This window comes from Tenrec ecaudatus, chromosome 8, assembly GCF_050624435.1.
Source record: "Tenrec ecaudatus isolate mTenEca1 chromosome 8, mTenEca1.hap1, whole genome shotgun sequence".
NCBI classification, from domain to species: domain Eukaryota; kingdom Metazoa; phylum Chordata; class Mammalia; order Afrosoricida; family Tenrecidae; genus Tenrec; species Tenrec ecaudatus.
In genome coordinates, this window is record NC_134537.1 from 116,569,797 (window position 1) to 116,587,043 (window position 17,247).

At 38.9% G+C, this 17,247-nt stretch overlaps 1 non-coding gene across 1 annotated transcript; it reads left to right on the forward strand.

Annotated features, from left to right (window-relative positions):
- Nucleotides 1-4,199: 4,199 nt before the first annotated feature.
- On the forward strand, nucleotides 4,200-4,334 carry LOC142455787 (U8 small nucleolar RNA). The gene has a single exon (XR_012785917.1). It is a non-coding gene; the product is annotated as a U8 small nucleolar RNA (small nucleolar RNA).
- The last annotated feature ends 12,913 nt before the right edge of the window (nucleotides 4,335-17,247 follow it).

Below are 17,247 nucleotides of genomic sequence, written 5' to 3' on the forward strand. Positions count from 1 at the left end.
AGACAAGACCCTTCTGTAAGGGGATGTCCAATTGTCTACAGATGGGCTTTGGGTCTCCACCCCAACCCCCCCCCCCTCACCCTCCCCATTCACATTGATATGATTTTTTGGTGTGGGTCTTGGATGCCTAATACCTGATCCCATTGACACCTTGTGATCACGCAGGCTGGTGTGCTTCTTCCATGTGGATTTGTTGCTTCTCTGCTATTAGACCAGAGCATATACAGTGCTATAGATAAGAGCTCAGAAAGCAGGGAATCCAGGTCAGATAAAAATGTCTGCAGGATCAATAATGAGAATAGAGATACTTGGAGGGGAAGGGGAAGGTGGGAGGAGAATGGGGGAAACCAATCACAATAATCTACATATAACCCCTTTCTAGGGGCATGGACAGCAGAAAAGGGTGTCAAGGGAGACATCAGTCAGTGTAAGACATTGGGGGGGGGTGATTTGTAAATTATCAAGGTCCTTGAGGAAGGGAGGGTCGGGATGGAGAAAATGAGGAGCTGATACCAAGGGCTCAAGTAGAAAGAAAATGATTATGGCAACATATGTACAAACGTGCTTGATACAATGGATGTTTTATGAATTTTGATCAGAATTGTAAGATCCCCCAATAAAATGATTTTTGAACATATTAAGTTAACACAATAGACAACACAGTGAAAGAACAGAGTAATAGAACCAAAGAAATGTAAACCGTATTAATTATCTTGAAGAAAGTTTTCTTGACTAACAACCAATGAGAAAAACAATTAACAAACAAACTAAACTACAGAGTAAACAGTGTAATATGTCATGGAACTAAACTTCCCAAACACCACAAAAAATAAAATTGGTATTCAAGAAACTGACTGAATCTCAAATAGGATAGTGACCAAAAGAAACATGTTCCCCATGAAAATAATTAAATGTTCTAAAATTTCCATTCTTCTTATTCATAGTTAGTTATGATTCACAAAGTTGAATGCTTTGCCACAGGCATTGAAACACAAGTGAACCTCTTTCTGGTGTTCCCTGCTTTCAGTGAAGATCCATTTGAGGTTAGCACTGATATCTATTGTTCCATGTCTTTTTCTGAACCCAGCCTTAACCTATTACATCACACAGTAGTCAAAATAGCCTGATACTGATACAATGATAGGTACACCGAATAGAAGTGATAACCCAGAAATAAATACATTTACCTATAAGCAACTGATCTTTGACAATGGATGCAAAAGCATTAAACAAGAGATAGTCTCTTCAGTAATGGTCCAGGCAAAATTGGATCTCCATTTGCAGAAGAATGAAGCAGGACCAATACCTCATCCCCTGTACAGAGACTAACCCCAGATAGAGTAAATACCTACATATAAATACTGGAGTTATGAAGAACATCACTGAGAAAACAAGGTCAAACTCAAGGACTCTCGTGCAGGGTGTACACATATTATCAAAATAATGAAGAAAGCACACATAGTAGAAGACAAACTATATACCTGGACCCTACTAAAGATAAGATTCTTATGTGCATCAAAGGCCCTAAACAAAAGAGTAAAACAAGAACTCAGACTGGGGAAAAGAAGGTAAACAGCAAGGGACTAATTTCTAAAATATACATAAAACTTAATACTTCAATAAGAATAAAAAGGAACTATCCAATTAAAAAGTGGGAGATGCTCATGGACAGGCAATTGCCTAAAAATGGCATTCAAGTGGCTAATGAAAATATTTTAAAAAATGCTCATGCCACTAGCTATTCCAGAGATGCAAATCAAGACAAGGGTGACACATGACCTTATAGAAACAATGACAGTGCAATTGAAAAACAAAAAACAGAACAGAACAGAAAACCACAAGTGCTGGGGAAGTTGTGGAGAGATTCAAACCTTTGTATAATACAAATGAGCCTGTAGATAAGTACAAACATAGTGGAAATTGATATGGCATTACCTCACCTCAAAAAACTGAGGATAGAATTTCCATATGATCCAGCAATTCCTCTGCTGGGGAGACACATCAGAGAAGTACAAGCCATCACGTGAGCAGACATATGCATTCCCATGTTCATTGCAGCACTGTTCACAATAGCAAAATTGTAAACAATTCAAAAGTTCATCAACAGAAAAATTGATAAAGAAACCGTGGCACATACACACAATGGAATACTATGCAGTGCTAAAAAAATGAAACAACAGAGCACCTTGTGACATTGATTGACCTGGAAAACATTATGCTGAGTGAAGTTAATGAATCACAAAAGGACCGAGATTGTAGGAGACCACTAATGTACGTATAAATACCAATGCAAAGACTGACCTGCCGCAGGGGGAAGACTGGAGGGTCCCAAGTGAAGGAGGACAAATGAACCAAAGGGCAAGAAAGAAACTTGGGTTTGAAGTAGGATGGGGGTCCTAAGAGTAAGAAGATAAATCAGAGGGGTAATGGGATGGAATATGGAGGAAGAGGCTGATAAGTGGGTTGGTTTGTTGAATGCAGGCTTGACAGTGTGAAATGTAACCCTCACACCTGATTTTAAAAAAAGAACCCAAAGGATGGATATCGCTGCAAATCTGCTGCCCTGGCCTCTTTATGGTGTTAAAGAGCAAGGATGCCTCTTTGGGGACTAAGGTGTACTTGTCCTAAGCCATGGTATTTGCAATCACCTCATACACAAGTAAAAAAGGTTGACAATGAATAAGGAAGACTGAAGAAGAACAGATACATCTAAATTATGGGATTGGCAAAGATTATTGAATATAGTATGGAGTGTCAAAGGAATGAGCAAGTCTGCCTTGGGAGAAACTCTGCCGGAATGCTCCTTACTCTGGACGTGTTATCAGGAGAGACCAGTCCCTGGAGAAGAACTCCATGTGGCTGCAACAATGGACACAAGCATGGCAATGATTGTAAGATGTTGCAGGCCCTGGCAGTGTTTCCTTCTGTATATATAGTGGGCCTGTGAGGCAGAATCCATTCAGTGCTAACTAACAACTGCATAACAATAGCAATATTTGGCATAACCTCATGGTAACTCAATGGTTAAACATGCACTGCCAACCAAAAAGCTAATGCTTCAAACTCACCGGGTTCTCGATAGTACAAAGATATGACACTTTTCTTCCATTAAGATTTACTGCTTTGGAAACCCCATGTCGCAGTTCTAATCTGTACTATAGAGTTGCTATGAGTGAGAATTGAATAGATGGCAATGGGTGTGTTTGTGTGTGTACATATTTTAATATTTTATAAAAGTATATATTAACTAAAGAGAACTGAGAGAAAACATTCTACTACAGGAAATCCAGGAAACTTCAAAAAAGGCATTAACCATATATGTATAAAATCAATGATAGATGTATAAAATCAATGATAGATGCAGTGAATTTTGCCTGGAAATATTCTCTTCTCTGACTTGTGGTCCTCTGAGAGTTCATCTTCTCTGGCCCCTAGATAAGGGTCATGGATGCGACAAACAAGCATTCAGGTTTACATTAAATGAAGGGTCTACATAGTAATTTATTCCCTTGACAATTTTTTTCTCCTTTGTAACAATGGAATTTTACGGCCAATTTCTTTAATAATATATTTGAATGTGATTATGTGTACCTGTGCTAAGTTGCTGATCCTATAAAAATGAAAGCTAGCTATGTCGGCTTGTCATTTTACTGGAGTTATTCATTTTCCTAGTTGGATTTGTTGCTAACAAAGATAAGCCTCTTTTGAAATTGCTTCAACCGGGAAGAAAATTCAATGCATTTGAGCAAAATGCTCCAGGTACATTTAGCAACCAAAATTTCAGCTGGATGACATGAAACTAAAAAAGAAAATGACCAGATACAGAATTTTTCAGCTCTAAAATAAAACAAAGTAGAGTTATTTGAGAAGAAAAATTGATTGCAACAACAATTTGGGGAAATTTTGTCCCCCAAATTTTCTCAGAACATTGAGTTAATTTTGAAAGAAATTAATGTTTTTATCTAGAATATAGTTAACCACAATATATTTATCAATACAAATTATATTAACTATAGATTAATAGATTATTATTATATAACAAGAATACAATAAAATTTAGTCACAAGAAATAAGAATAGGACCCCAAAAGTATTTAGCAATACGTATGAAGTAGTATTAGTAGGCAGTTGTAAATATTTTACTTTAGGAGTAGAGTAAGTAATAGTATGGTTAAAATATCTTTAAAATTTTTAATGCTATCATCAGTAAGGTTAATCCTTACCTGTTCCTCCTTTTGGAGAACAGAGATAAAATAATGATCGGAGCTCTCATGATACGTGATTAGCGTCTCCTTGTGAGCAGGACTCGCAACATCCTGTTTGCTCCTGTCTGATTTTAAAAAAAATTGTTAATGCTGTAATTCCAAGCTAACTAGGAAAATCAAGTTTGTGAACTGATGCTTTTGCCTCAGCTTTCTCTTAGGTGTTACATATATTACATACATTATTATATAATTTTAGAAATCTGTCATTTATTGAAATTTATCTATTGTGATATTTTTATGTGTACCTATTTGGAAATGTGAATCTCTCTAACATGAAGTAAATAAAAATAGGACACTTCCATCCTCGGAAAACTCTAAAATGCATCTTTGTGTTATAGAAAACTTAATGTTATTGCCATTCCAAAATTAGCACTAAGCTTGGCAAAGAAAGCAACAATTCCCAAGAGCAGAAACAAGAGACAATTAATCCTTCCTGTCCAATTGAATATAAAAGTTGAAGTTCTACAATCCTATGATCACTCAGAAGGAGACAGAAATAACCTTTTGAAGTCATATAAAGTGAAACTTAATGCCACTTTAACTAAAACTAGTTGAAAAACATGCTGTGCTCTGGAACTTGCATGAATCCATGCTAAACCTCCTGCTTGCACGCTAGCATTTTTTTTTCCAGTACAAACAGTGTAATGCAAACACGGTGCTTCATCAGTCTGAATGTTAGAAGTAAGCAACTGGAGAGCAGAGCAGGAAGACCCAAAGGGGAGAGCAGCTTCGTCAGGTAGCACAGAAGGAAAGAGTCTACATTCTTGCCTGAAACTTGTGTTTGTCTGTAAGCTCATGCTGTTCCCCAGAGGGAGACTGGATCATACCAGTGTCAGAGGAGCGAGGTGCGTTACAGAAATACCAGAAATACTTAGGATTTTCAATTGACAGAATTACTGCTCCTCGAGAGGCATATTTTACAGAAAGGATAAGTCAGTAGGTATCACAATTTCTTCCTATAAAAAGTCAAATTCCAAAGGAATTTAGATACCAGGCCAAGCAGGCTAACACATTTTCTAAACTGGTGGCAGACTATGCAAGTACTTGTATTTTGGGGTCCTATTTTCAGAATTTCAATCAACGTTCACAAACAATCATGCCTGGTGGTCATTCTAGATTCCCCAGAGAAGCAAGACTAGTAAAACATGTTGCTGTTGCTGCTGCTGCTAGGTGTCATTGAGCCGGTTCTGACCCATAGCAACCTCATGCACAACAGAATGAAACGCTGCCTGGTTCAACAGCACCCTCACAGGTGTTCGTATGCTTGAGCCATTGTTGCAGCCATGTTGTCACCCATTGGCTTTCCTCTCATTTGATGCCCTTCTGCTTACGAAACACAATGGCCTTCTCCCAAGACCAAGTTCACCTGACAACATGTCCAAAGTCTCTAAGATGAAGTCTTGTCATCCTTGCCTCTAAGTATTCTGGCCATGTACTTTTTCCAAGACAGATATTTATATGTATAGAGAGAGCTTTCTATAAGGGAAATGGCTCTCACAATTGTAGAAGCAGACAGCTTTCTAGTCTGTGGGTCATACGCTGGACTGAAGGCTTCTCTTGACTCAAGTAGCTACAAGAGCTGATGAACCAAAGATTAGCAGAAAGAAAACAGACTTCTGGCCATATATGCAAATGATTCCATGGTCAAAGCTCAGGTTCATGGCTACTGAGAAGATTCAACCAAAGGTGGGCAAGGGTAGGCCACTGACAACTTTCAGGAGTGGCTGGCAATGTGGCAGCCCATTGACTCAAGTCCAAAGCACCAGACTTATAAGAGCCAGATGAAAAATACACACTCAGCAAAAAACAAATATCTATTTACTGTACATACTCGAGTATAAGCTGACCCAACTACCAGCTGAGGTACCTAATTTTACCACAAAAACTGCATTAAAAATGTGCTGGAAAACTTGGATTATACACAAGTGTACATGGTACATTTGAAGCAGGCTGTTCATGTGAGAAGATTTCACCATGGGAGTATACTTGACCTTAACCGCCAAAGCAGCCAAGTTGACACAAAACTTTAACAATCCCAGGTGATAGGAAGAGAAGACCAAATAGTATGTGGGACTTGGGAGGAGAAAAAGGGGAACAGAATTACTCGGCAGAAAGATACCAAAGTCCACACTGTGGCTATCCAAGCCATGTTGCTCCTACCTGAGTTTCAGAACTTATATATTCCCCCCCCCCAAAAAAAAAAAAAAGATGAGGTAATTTGGAGAATACTTGTGATATGGAATGAGGTAAAGGGTGCTTTTTTTGAGAAAGCTAGGGGCATAAAGAAGATCGAGGTTGTTTCAGGAAAAATCCAACTGTTGGATGCGACACAGGGCTGGCGGTCCAAGAGTTACTTTCTGGAGGAGGAGCGTTTAAGCTTTGGAGCCAGCCTTTTGGAAAGCAGCACACAGGGCCGTCCAGCAAAGCACACCTGCCAGAACGCTGGCAAAATCCTGCCTCTGTTTCATTTTTGCAAATTTGGAATAGAAAAGGAAAATTGGGCCCAAATTACTGACGTCTTTGCTTTGACACTATAAATCAATTGGTGGGAATTAGAAGAAGCAATCTATAAAATAACAAAGAAAGCCAAAATTAAGATAAATATTGTTCCTAAGTAGAGAAATAAAATAATTAAACCAACCAACACTATTTCATCATTCATTGGATATAATCTTTGCACAGAAAGAAAAGAGTGAAGCCAGTAAATAGTTTTAGATTCCAAGTAAGACATTTACAAACTAGCATTTAAAATCATCACTGTACTAAAATAGTACCTTTTCCTTTATTTACTGCTCAACTTTTAAGTTATCATAAAGTATATGTATTAGAGAAATTAGGTTTAAAAGGGTCCGTTTCTAGCTGCATTTACCCTGGCCAGCTGCCATAGCAAGGTACATGTGGCAGCTCTCAACCGAAGTGACCAAGAAGCTTCTAATTTCTCAATTTTATAAGAATAAATGAAACAGGGCTTATAAGAATAGGCTAATTATTCTCATTAAAGTCTTTGTCTAAGCTCTTTTCTTGTCACTTTGAGTAATTTTCCATCTACAAGAGTTTTGTTTCATCCACATATTTAAGAGTGCCTCTTCTTTGAGTAGGCAGCTCTTCCTGAGTCAGATATTGAGTGTTTTTATGAAACCCAAGGACTCATCTTCCAGCATCGTAACAATATTTCACTGCTATTTATAAAGTTGTCTGAAGATAATCCCTCAGATGTTATAGTTGTTAGTCTGGAAGCTCGATTAAAACCTATTCTCCCTGGGTGATCCTGTTAGTATTTGAAACATTGCGAGCATCGTTTACGGCATCACAGCGAGCCCCCGGAGTATGCCAAACTGACAGAGAAGTGAGAATTCCCTTCATCCAGAAGAGAGAAGGCTGTGCTAGAAGGGTAATATTTGAGCTAATCTCTTAATAAAGAGTGGTAGTGAAATGAACAAGGTGACAATGCAGAAAAATAGAAGGTTACTTCAGGAGGAAACTATATGTTCTTCAGTTACAGAACAGTAAAGCAAAGGAACTGAGAGAAAACAGGTGGACTTAGCGCATAGAGCAAGGGAAAATTAGTAGGCTACAGAGCTGGCTACTGGGTTCTTGATCATGTTGTGGGTGGTGCTCGTTCTCCTAGGAAAAGAAGAGGAAGTTCTTGAAGATCAAATCTGTATCTTCAAATGATCACTCTGGTGCCAATGAATATAGTGGTTTAGAAGAGGGTACAGTAAACATGGAAAATTACTTAGGGTAAGTGAGGGATGGTTATAGTTCCATCTAGAATGATATTGCCACTCTTGTTAGGTGCTCTTTTTATCAAGCAGAATGTCCTATTTCCGGGACGGGTCTCTCCTGATAACATGGGCCAAGTGTGTGAGACCAAGTCTTGTCATCTTTATTTCTAAGAGGCATTATGGATTTACTTCGCCAGAGACCGATTTGGACATTCTTCTACAGTCCACTGCATGTTTTATTCTCTTCACCGACACCATTCTTCAAAGGCATCAACTCCTACGCCTTCCTTTATAATTTTCCACCTTTTGCAATGTATGCAAAGTGTTTGGGGAAAAAAATCCAAGCTTAGGACAAGCACATCTTCATCCTTACAGTGAAATATTTGCTTTGTAGCATTCAAAAGTGATATTTCCCAGCAGATTGGCCCAATGCAATTCTTGTGTAATGCCCTGGTTGCTATTTTCAGGGGCATTGACTATAGGGACTGTAGAGTGAAAGAATCTTTAACATCTTCAATTATGTTTTCCATTTATTGTGTTATTTTTTATTGATCGGGTAGTGAGGATTTGCATTTTTTATGTTGAAATATAATCTAGTTCGAAATCTTTGATTTTCATTGGTAATTATTTCAAATCCATTGGATTTCAGCAAGCGAGTTGTGTTTTCTGCATATCATAGGTTATTAGTGAGCCTATTCCTACTTCTGACATTCTTCTTCATGTAGCCCAGCTTCTCAGATTATTTTTGTTCAACATACAGATTGAATAAGTATGGAAAAATCATAAAATCTTGACATATATTATTCCTGATTTCTAAGCATGCAGGATCCTCGTATTCTGTCCAAGCAGCTGAATCTTGGTTTATGTACAGGTTCCACAAGAACACAATTAAATAAGTGTCTGGAATGTTAATTTTTCTCAATGTTATTTATATTTTATTATGACCTTTATTGTTGAATACCTTTGAATAATCAACAAAGCATAGGGAAACATCTTTCTGGTACTTTCCGTTTGCAGTCAGGATCTGCTTGATATCAACAATGACATTCTTTGTTGGTATAGGTGATAAGAAATAAAAGAATGATCTAAATCTCCCAAGTCCAATTCACTGACATCAATTCTGAGCATAGGGACCAGCGAGGATGAGATAGAATAGAACTGTCCCTTTGGATTTCCGAGCCTAACACATTACTCACTGTGCCACCAGGACTCATTACCAAATGATATTCAAACCAAACTCTTGGCCATGGAGTCAGTTCTGACTCTATAATGACACTAGAAAACAGAGTCGAACTGCCTTGTGGGTTTCTAGTGCTATAAATCTTTATAGGAGTAGGAAGCCTTACCTTCTCCTACAGAGTAGCCGGTGCCTCTGAACTGCTGACATTGGGGTTAGCAAGAATAATACAGGTGCTAACCAAAAAAGAATCAAATTCAAAACCATTGATCGATTCTGACTTGTAGTGACACTATAGAACAAGGTATAACTGCCTTCATGAGTTTCTGAGACTGTAACTTTTTATGGGAGTAGAAAGCTCTGTCTTTCTCTGGAGGCACAGTTGGGTGGTGCAATCCAATGTATAACCATTATGTCACCAGAGCTATAGGTGCTAGAAAAAGTGAGTAAAAGTTTTTACATGAAATGTGTTATACTCAGTACTAGATAGTATATGAGAAAGTAAGTAACATCACCCACTCCCTCACGGCATCAAGTCAATATCGACATCGACTGACAACCACCCTATATCTCAGGGTAGAACTGCTCATGTGAGTCTTCAGACCTGGAACTACTTAAGGGCCTAGCTTTCTCCCACAGAGCAGCTGATGGTTGCAAATTACTGACCTTGTGAGTAAGTAGGAGATGATAATATGACTGGTCATGTGGGTGGTGGTTAAAAGTGTTGCCCTCAAATTTGATTGTTAATAAAGTAGAGTCGATAGGAATGTCCATTAGGTTGTATTTGACCACTGGATCTTGATTTCAAGTGGGAAATCCTCTGTCACTGAATAGAAGAATAGATGTACTTTCTACTAATGGATTTTATAGAATGTAATCATTTCAATTGCTTCAAGAAGTCAAGTATTGTGCTAAAGCGATATGTCTAATGATTGGGAAAGGCATACACTTCTGTAGCTCCTGCCCAGCGCTTAAGTGCTGCAGCACCACGGCGCACACAGAAATTGAAGCTGGCTTCTTGGAGACAAAGAACCCTTTATTTGTGTGTGCAGGATGATCAGTAGAAATTTGCCAAAATACAAATGAAAGGAAACGGTTAGAAGAAGAAAAAATATGGCAACAAAGTCAAGTGCAAGAATCTAGCTAAACATTCCCAAGTGGGGTGCCAGTGGGTTTGGAAGTGAAAACTGGGGCATAAAAAGGCCGAGCACCATGACATGTTCCACCTCTGCTCTGAGTAACTGTCTCACTGGAAGAAACTGAAGAGCTGATGCACACCAGTTTGCCGCCTTATATTCCTACATATTGTTAAGATATGTGTGCAGATTGTTTCTCAACCCAGATTATAAACACTCTAAAGGAAATCATAGCAGATACATTTCTCTACCACAACCTAGTACAATTGTAAACTCATCAGAAATATGCCTTCATAAGTATCAGAAAGAAGTAGCAGAAAAAAGTAACATTTCTTGGGAAATATAGTTAAGGTCATTCAAGCTAAATACATATATATATATATATATCTTATTCTCCAATGCCAAAGGAAAAAAATCCTCACAACTGGACCAGTCAGTATCATCATGATAAACAGAGAGAAGATTAAAGTTGTTAGGAATTCCATCTTGCTTGAATCCAGAATCAGTGCTCATGGAAGCAGCAGTCAAGAGATCAAGCAAGACATCTTTAAAGTGTTGAAGGGGAACGGTGTCATTTGAATTACGGTGCTGGTGAAGAATCTTGAAAACTACATGCACTGTCAAATCTCTATTGGAAGAAGGATTGCCAGAATGCTCCTTAGAATCAGGGCTAGTGAGACTTTGTCTCACCTACTTTGCATATGCTACCAGGAGAGACCAGCCCTAGAAAAGGACATCATGCTTGGTAAAGTTGAGAGCCAGTGAAAAGAGGAATGCCCTTGATGAAATGGATTGACACCATGCCTGTGAAGATGGGTTTCAGCAAGACAACTGTGAGGACGGCACAGATGGAGCAGTGTTTCCTTCCGGTGTACATTGGGCCACTGAGTTGTTATGAGCTAGAAAACACCCAACAGTAACAGCCACACTTCAACTGACCGGTCCTTAAATTGAAATTACTTAGTCACTTGAGAGTGAAAGGAATATTTAAGTTGTTAATTGTGCAAATGATAGCTACTGGAAAAAACCCTCAAAACACATTGACGTGTCATGAAGAGTCCTACTCATAAAACAGAAGAGAACTGCCCATGTGGGTTTCTGAGACTTATTTGAGGCGCTAACTAGATTTAAATAACTAGTCAATAGTCACAGGTGTAGCATTTGCAGGGAAGTGCTTCCTTGTTTAAGAGGAATTTGATTCATATCAATTACTCTGTTTTTTCCTTTTTTATTTCTACACTATTCCACCCAAATGTGGCAAATTTGTACATAAGGTTATATTATAAAATTGAGATTCTGCCTAACTTTAGGATATTTTATAGCATAGATATTTTGGACTTTATCAGGTGGTTCAAGAAGTGACTGAATTAGCAGAAGTTAAGGCCTAACAATCTGCAACAGATCACACCCACTGTAGTTAGACAGTGTTTCCATTGTTGGACTTTGATATGCTTGCTTGACATGAGTGTCTTACACATTGAAACATTATAGAGTAGGCCTAAGAATTCAAATCTGGATCTTTAAAAACTATGAAATAAATATTGGCTGGACTACTGACTATTTCTGAGTATACTTACTATGAAATAGCAACGAAAATAATTTTATGGTGGCGGGGGTAACCACAACATGAGGAACCGTACCAGAGGGTCGCAGCATTAGGAAGATTTAGAACTACTGCCCTTAAAGGTCCAACCATTATTATTTGAAATATTTAAAAATAGAATACCTTATTTGGTGTGCTGGTTTTGTCTGAAATGCCATTTTCGTTGCTACTTCATAACTTTAATTTTGCTACTGTTGTGAATTGGGTGACCCCTGTGAAACGGTCATTCAATCCCCAGAGAGGCCATGACCCACAGGTTAGAACCGCTGTTTGAGGGGATAATAAATTCATCATTTGCATTTTTCCCTTATATTTCATTTTTTCCCCTTTCCTTTCTCTATTAGCAATGGATTAACAAATACATCATATACTATCATTCTCTGGCATGACACTGACTTGATATCACATTAGTTAATATTTTAACAACCAAATTATTTCAATGCTACACATTCCTGGTAGGTTTAATAAAAACTAAATTTGAATATCAATGCTTGAGTTAATCATTTAGAGATTTTAAAAAGTTAATGACTAAGATTAAATCACAAGGAAAAACAAAACATTATTCACATCCTCAGGCTTCCTTTTTAAAATTAAAACATTTTAATTGGCATATAATTCACATATCATACAATTTAATAATTCAATCATATGAAGAAGAGCACTGCAATGGCACCACAACCAATTCCAGAACATTTCCTTCACGTACTCATTGTTGTTAGCTCACCCTTTCTCCTCAACCCCCCTGCCATTCCTTAAGGTGATTATCAGTCCAGTACTATCGCTATAGATTTCTTATCCTAGATTTCATATACAGAAAGTCATATAAAACACAAACCAATTATGGTAGTTACATAATTTTGTGTCAACTTGAAGATATAAAAGTGTAGGGGTGGAGGCTAGCCTATCAATCAGGTCACAGTCTGATGGTGCCTCCTTGCAGACATGGCCTTCTCATAAGGAGGGTCCTGGGAACTACTGCCCCCCCCCCTTTCTCTGTCTCTCTGCCTTTACCTTTCTGTTGAGCCATACTGAGACCTGCACGAGCCCTGTGATGAGGCCACTGCCATTGGATCCACACGACTCTGCACCCACCAGCCTGTGATCTTCCTGCATTCTGTATCATTGCATGTGACTGCATGAATCTGAAGAGGGACTTATGGCCTAGCATCGGACTTATGGACTTGAGTTGAACTAGGTTGGGATGTTTAATTGATGCACAAATAATATAAAGCATATATATATGAGTGTCTCTGAATTTGTTTCTCTAGTCAGCCTAACCTAACATACCAACAAATAAAAATGACTAGACAAAACAGAGCAAAACTTATATTGTAAAGCAGAAACATTAAAAACTAGAACCAATTTAAAAAGGTATAAAAGGGAGATCAAATGATAAGGAATTAACATTTTAATCTAACTACATTTGCTGTAATAGAGTTTGCAATGCTCTCTGTTGAACAGCAAGGCTATTTGTCCCTCTGGGCTTTGTTCTGAGGGGATTCACTAGAGGCTTAGTCCGTATGGAGACCCTTCAAATTAATATTGGGCTTTCATTCTCATCCATAGCCTTCTGCAAACAAGGTGTTCAGAATTTAAGCCCGGATACTATTTTATTATTTACAATCATTGGATTACAAAAGAATGTGTGCTTCTTCCATGAGCTTAGTTGATGCCTCACATAGTTGGCTTCTTATTTGAAGAAAATATTTTAAGACTCTTGACCCTATTCTTTCTGATAGTTGGGCACCAACTGGTTTCTTCATCAAACTTTGCTATAGCACCCATATATTTAGTGATATCTTCACTAGGGGGAGTGTGTTAGTCTGGGTAGGCTAGAAAAACAGATCCATGGACATATATAGGTGTATAAGAAGGAGATTTATGTACAAGAAGAATTGAACATTGAGAAAACATCACAACCAAGTCCAGTCCAAGACCATAAGTCTGATATTAGCCCACATGCCCGATATCAAGCTATAAGGTCCTCTTCAGACTCACGAAACATGCAATGAAGCCAAATTCAGAATGATCACAAGCCAGTGGGTAGAAAGTCTTTGGGTGCAGTGGCGTTGTAAGCATTGCAGTGCTGGCAGGGGTCTCTCTGTGGCTTCTCCAGCTTCAAAGACCTGGTTGCATCCATGTGGCTTGTCTTCTGCAATGCCTCCCAGGAAGTAGCAGAGAGAGAGAGGTGTCTTCTGCCTCCAAGGAAGAAGTACCAGATTTCCCAGAATTCCCAGGAGAAGGCAATGCCCACATAGAAGTCTCATTGGCTATCTCGAGATTGACAACCTGGACTCCACCCCTACACTCTTAATCCTTAAAATGACACCAGATTAGTTGACTACCACAGGGTGTTTCAATATGACTCGATCATAAGAACGAATTGTTCTTAGATTGGGGTTAGAATCAAGTGTGATTCCCAAATCCATTCACATATCATATGGTTTCCCTATGTATCTGGTTCATTTTAGAGACATCATTATTATATGATGATAGAGAACATTATAAATCATTCCATTGGGTAATGTGATTCTATTAATTATGTCAAGGGTATATTCAAACAAGGGTATAGAATTTAAAATGCTGTTGAGAAAAGGAAATCAGACATATATAGGTAGCTTATCATACCTCAATATATGAATTTTGACTGGTACACATTAAGCATTTAAGTTACTGAACACTGTTTACACAAGCAATGAGGATTAGTGATAATATCGTAACATTTCTTCAGTCTCTATTTCAAATACAATTCACTGCTTGAAGCTTTCTCCAACCATTCTATTCCACACTGATCGTCCAATTATTTGAATGTATATAACACCTTCTGTCCAACTACTTCATTTCCCTTCCTTTTTTACCAATTGATGTTATAATTGTATTTAGTATTAAATGCCTATCACATATTACTCCTCCATTTAACTTAATCTCCCCAAAATAAAGGTATTAAACTTTATTTATGTTTCCTCATCCATACTTATGCTTAGGAATTAAGCCATGTTTGAAAATTGAATTATTAATTTTGTGAGAGTTAAGAGGGTATCACATGGCTAATTAGTTTAGGAGACCTGTAATTAACCTATTCATCAAACTCTATACATGTTGTTTTTGCCAAATATAATAAGCTACCAAATTTCCAGAATTTTTAAATTTTATCTATTTCAATGACATCACTATTAAATCAAGTAAAATAGGACTTTGACATATATAAAAGCCTTTTACCGGACTAAATAGATCGCAGACCAAAGTTCATAGTAAGTTTTAAAAGTGTTATTAACTCCCATGTGTGGTGCTAAATGTGCTCTAGCATTCTCTGTATTTAACATAGTCTTGAAGAGCATTTTCTGAACATACTTTTACCTCTATTATAATCTTCATCAAGGTTATAGGTATAAAACATATTTTTGACTATGTCTATGTCTTTTTTTAATCCAATAAACTTTTTAGAATGGTTGAATGCTGGAGGACACAAGATGGTGCCCAGTTAAGACTCAGCCCCATGGAGCACCTGCTGCCAGACCCGAAAATTGGAGGGTGAAGGAGACTAGAAGGTGAAGGAGACTAGAAGGCGGGGGTCCTGAAATTAGAACCAGGGTACTAGGGTCTGTTCCAAGTGCCACTTTTTTGTGATTTCCACTCACAAAGCGAACCAAGAACATACTAAATCGCTCTAGGTCTGGCGTGAGGAGCTCTTGGGTGCTACACCCTTTTACAGCTGGTAGCAATTTCCCAGGCTGATGCCCTAAAAAGGAAATAATCCCAGACACAAGGAGACCCTCTGAGACCTAGTCAAAGGACCCCCCCACCAGAGCTCTCTGTGCTGTTAGCTGCCTTGAGCTCATAACCTGGGAGCAGGGTCAGTGGGTGGCCATAAATTTGGGGTAGAAGAAGAAGCAGGAATTTACCTAATACAGGTTGCGGAGTGGCAGAAAATAAGCAGATAGTCATAGTCCAGGGGGTGAATTGAGTTCCAGTTGACAGAGGAGAAAACAACTTCCCTGATAAGCTGGATGTCCTCCTCTGGGGGTCAGTGTGACAGTCCCCAAATCAGGGCACCTCATAAACCCAATATAAAAAGTAGAGAAAATATATTTACTTGGTAAAAACTGCAAATTCCAGGCTCATTGTTCAACTCCAAGGAAACACTTAGGAGTTCCTTAATATACATTAGCATAAGAAGGGAATTTAGTTAAAGTTCCTAGAGGTTTTCAAAATAACAAAGACCCTCTGAGCAGGTCTAAGTTTCTAACTGAGCACAGATCCAGAGCCCAGAGCCAGGGAGCCAATTTAATTCTATTCTAGCTGACCAGAGGAAAAGCAAAACAAAACAAAAAACCTCTGAGCTAGTAGGACGTCAGCAGTCTAGATAGGACAATTTGCCCAGAACCCTTCTCAGTGATTCTATACACAGCTGGGAAGGTCCTGCCTGTTCTGGGGGCCTACACGGGGCTGAAGGAACACCATACCCCCTCTCTCCCACTGTAGTGCTACATACAGCACAAGGCAGGTATACCAGTGAACCCCAGCACACAATACTGCAGTGGGAGCTGACGCCTGGCCGCTGCTGTGATCTTGCCTTTGAGGGTAATCCTACCCAGCATCTGTGGGAACCTACACCAAGAGGGCACACCACCCTGCTACCTTGAGGCAGAGTTGGAACTCCATCTGGTCCATGGTCAGGCCATCAAGTCTAAAGTATCTCCTTACTTACCTCTCTATTTCTTCTTTCTTTATTCTCTCACACTTTCATCTTTCCCGCTGCAGTCAGTCTCACTGGGCTCAGTTGTGTTTTGGTTTTTTCTCTTTTTATTTCCTCTTTTTCTCTCTTTTCCCTCTTCTCTTCCACTCTTTCTTATCGTATGCTACTGCTGGCTTCCTGGCTACTACTCTCTATCTAGCGTGACTCAACCCAAATAGCAGGGGGAACTCCAGCCTGCCCTCTGTGGGAGCACTGCACACCACACAAGGCAGCAGTGACAGCCCTCTACAGCACTCGACACAGCTGAGGAAACCTCTGTTTGATGTCTAAGGTGATCTTGCTGACTAGGGAAATTCTGCCCAGCACGACTGGGTCCCTGCACTAAAAGGGCACATCAACCTGCTATCTTGGGGCAGGGTTTAAATCCCTCCAGCCCCACATACAGGCAATCAGGGGTCAGCTATCTCTTTATTCTTTATTTTTTCCTTTTTTCTTTGTTATCACAGTTGTGTTTTGCCCCTTCTTTCTCTTTCCAACTCTACCCACCCAGTGGGGAGAGTTATAGCCTGTCCCTGTGACAGGCAGTGCTACGCATGGCACGGCACAGGGCTCAGTGATCTCTATTTTTTTCTTTCTTTGTGTTTTT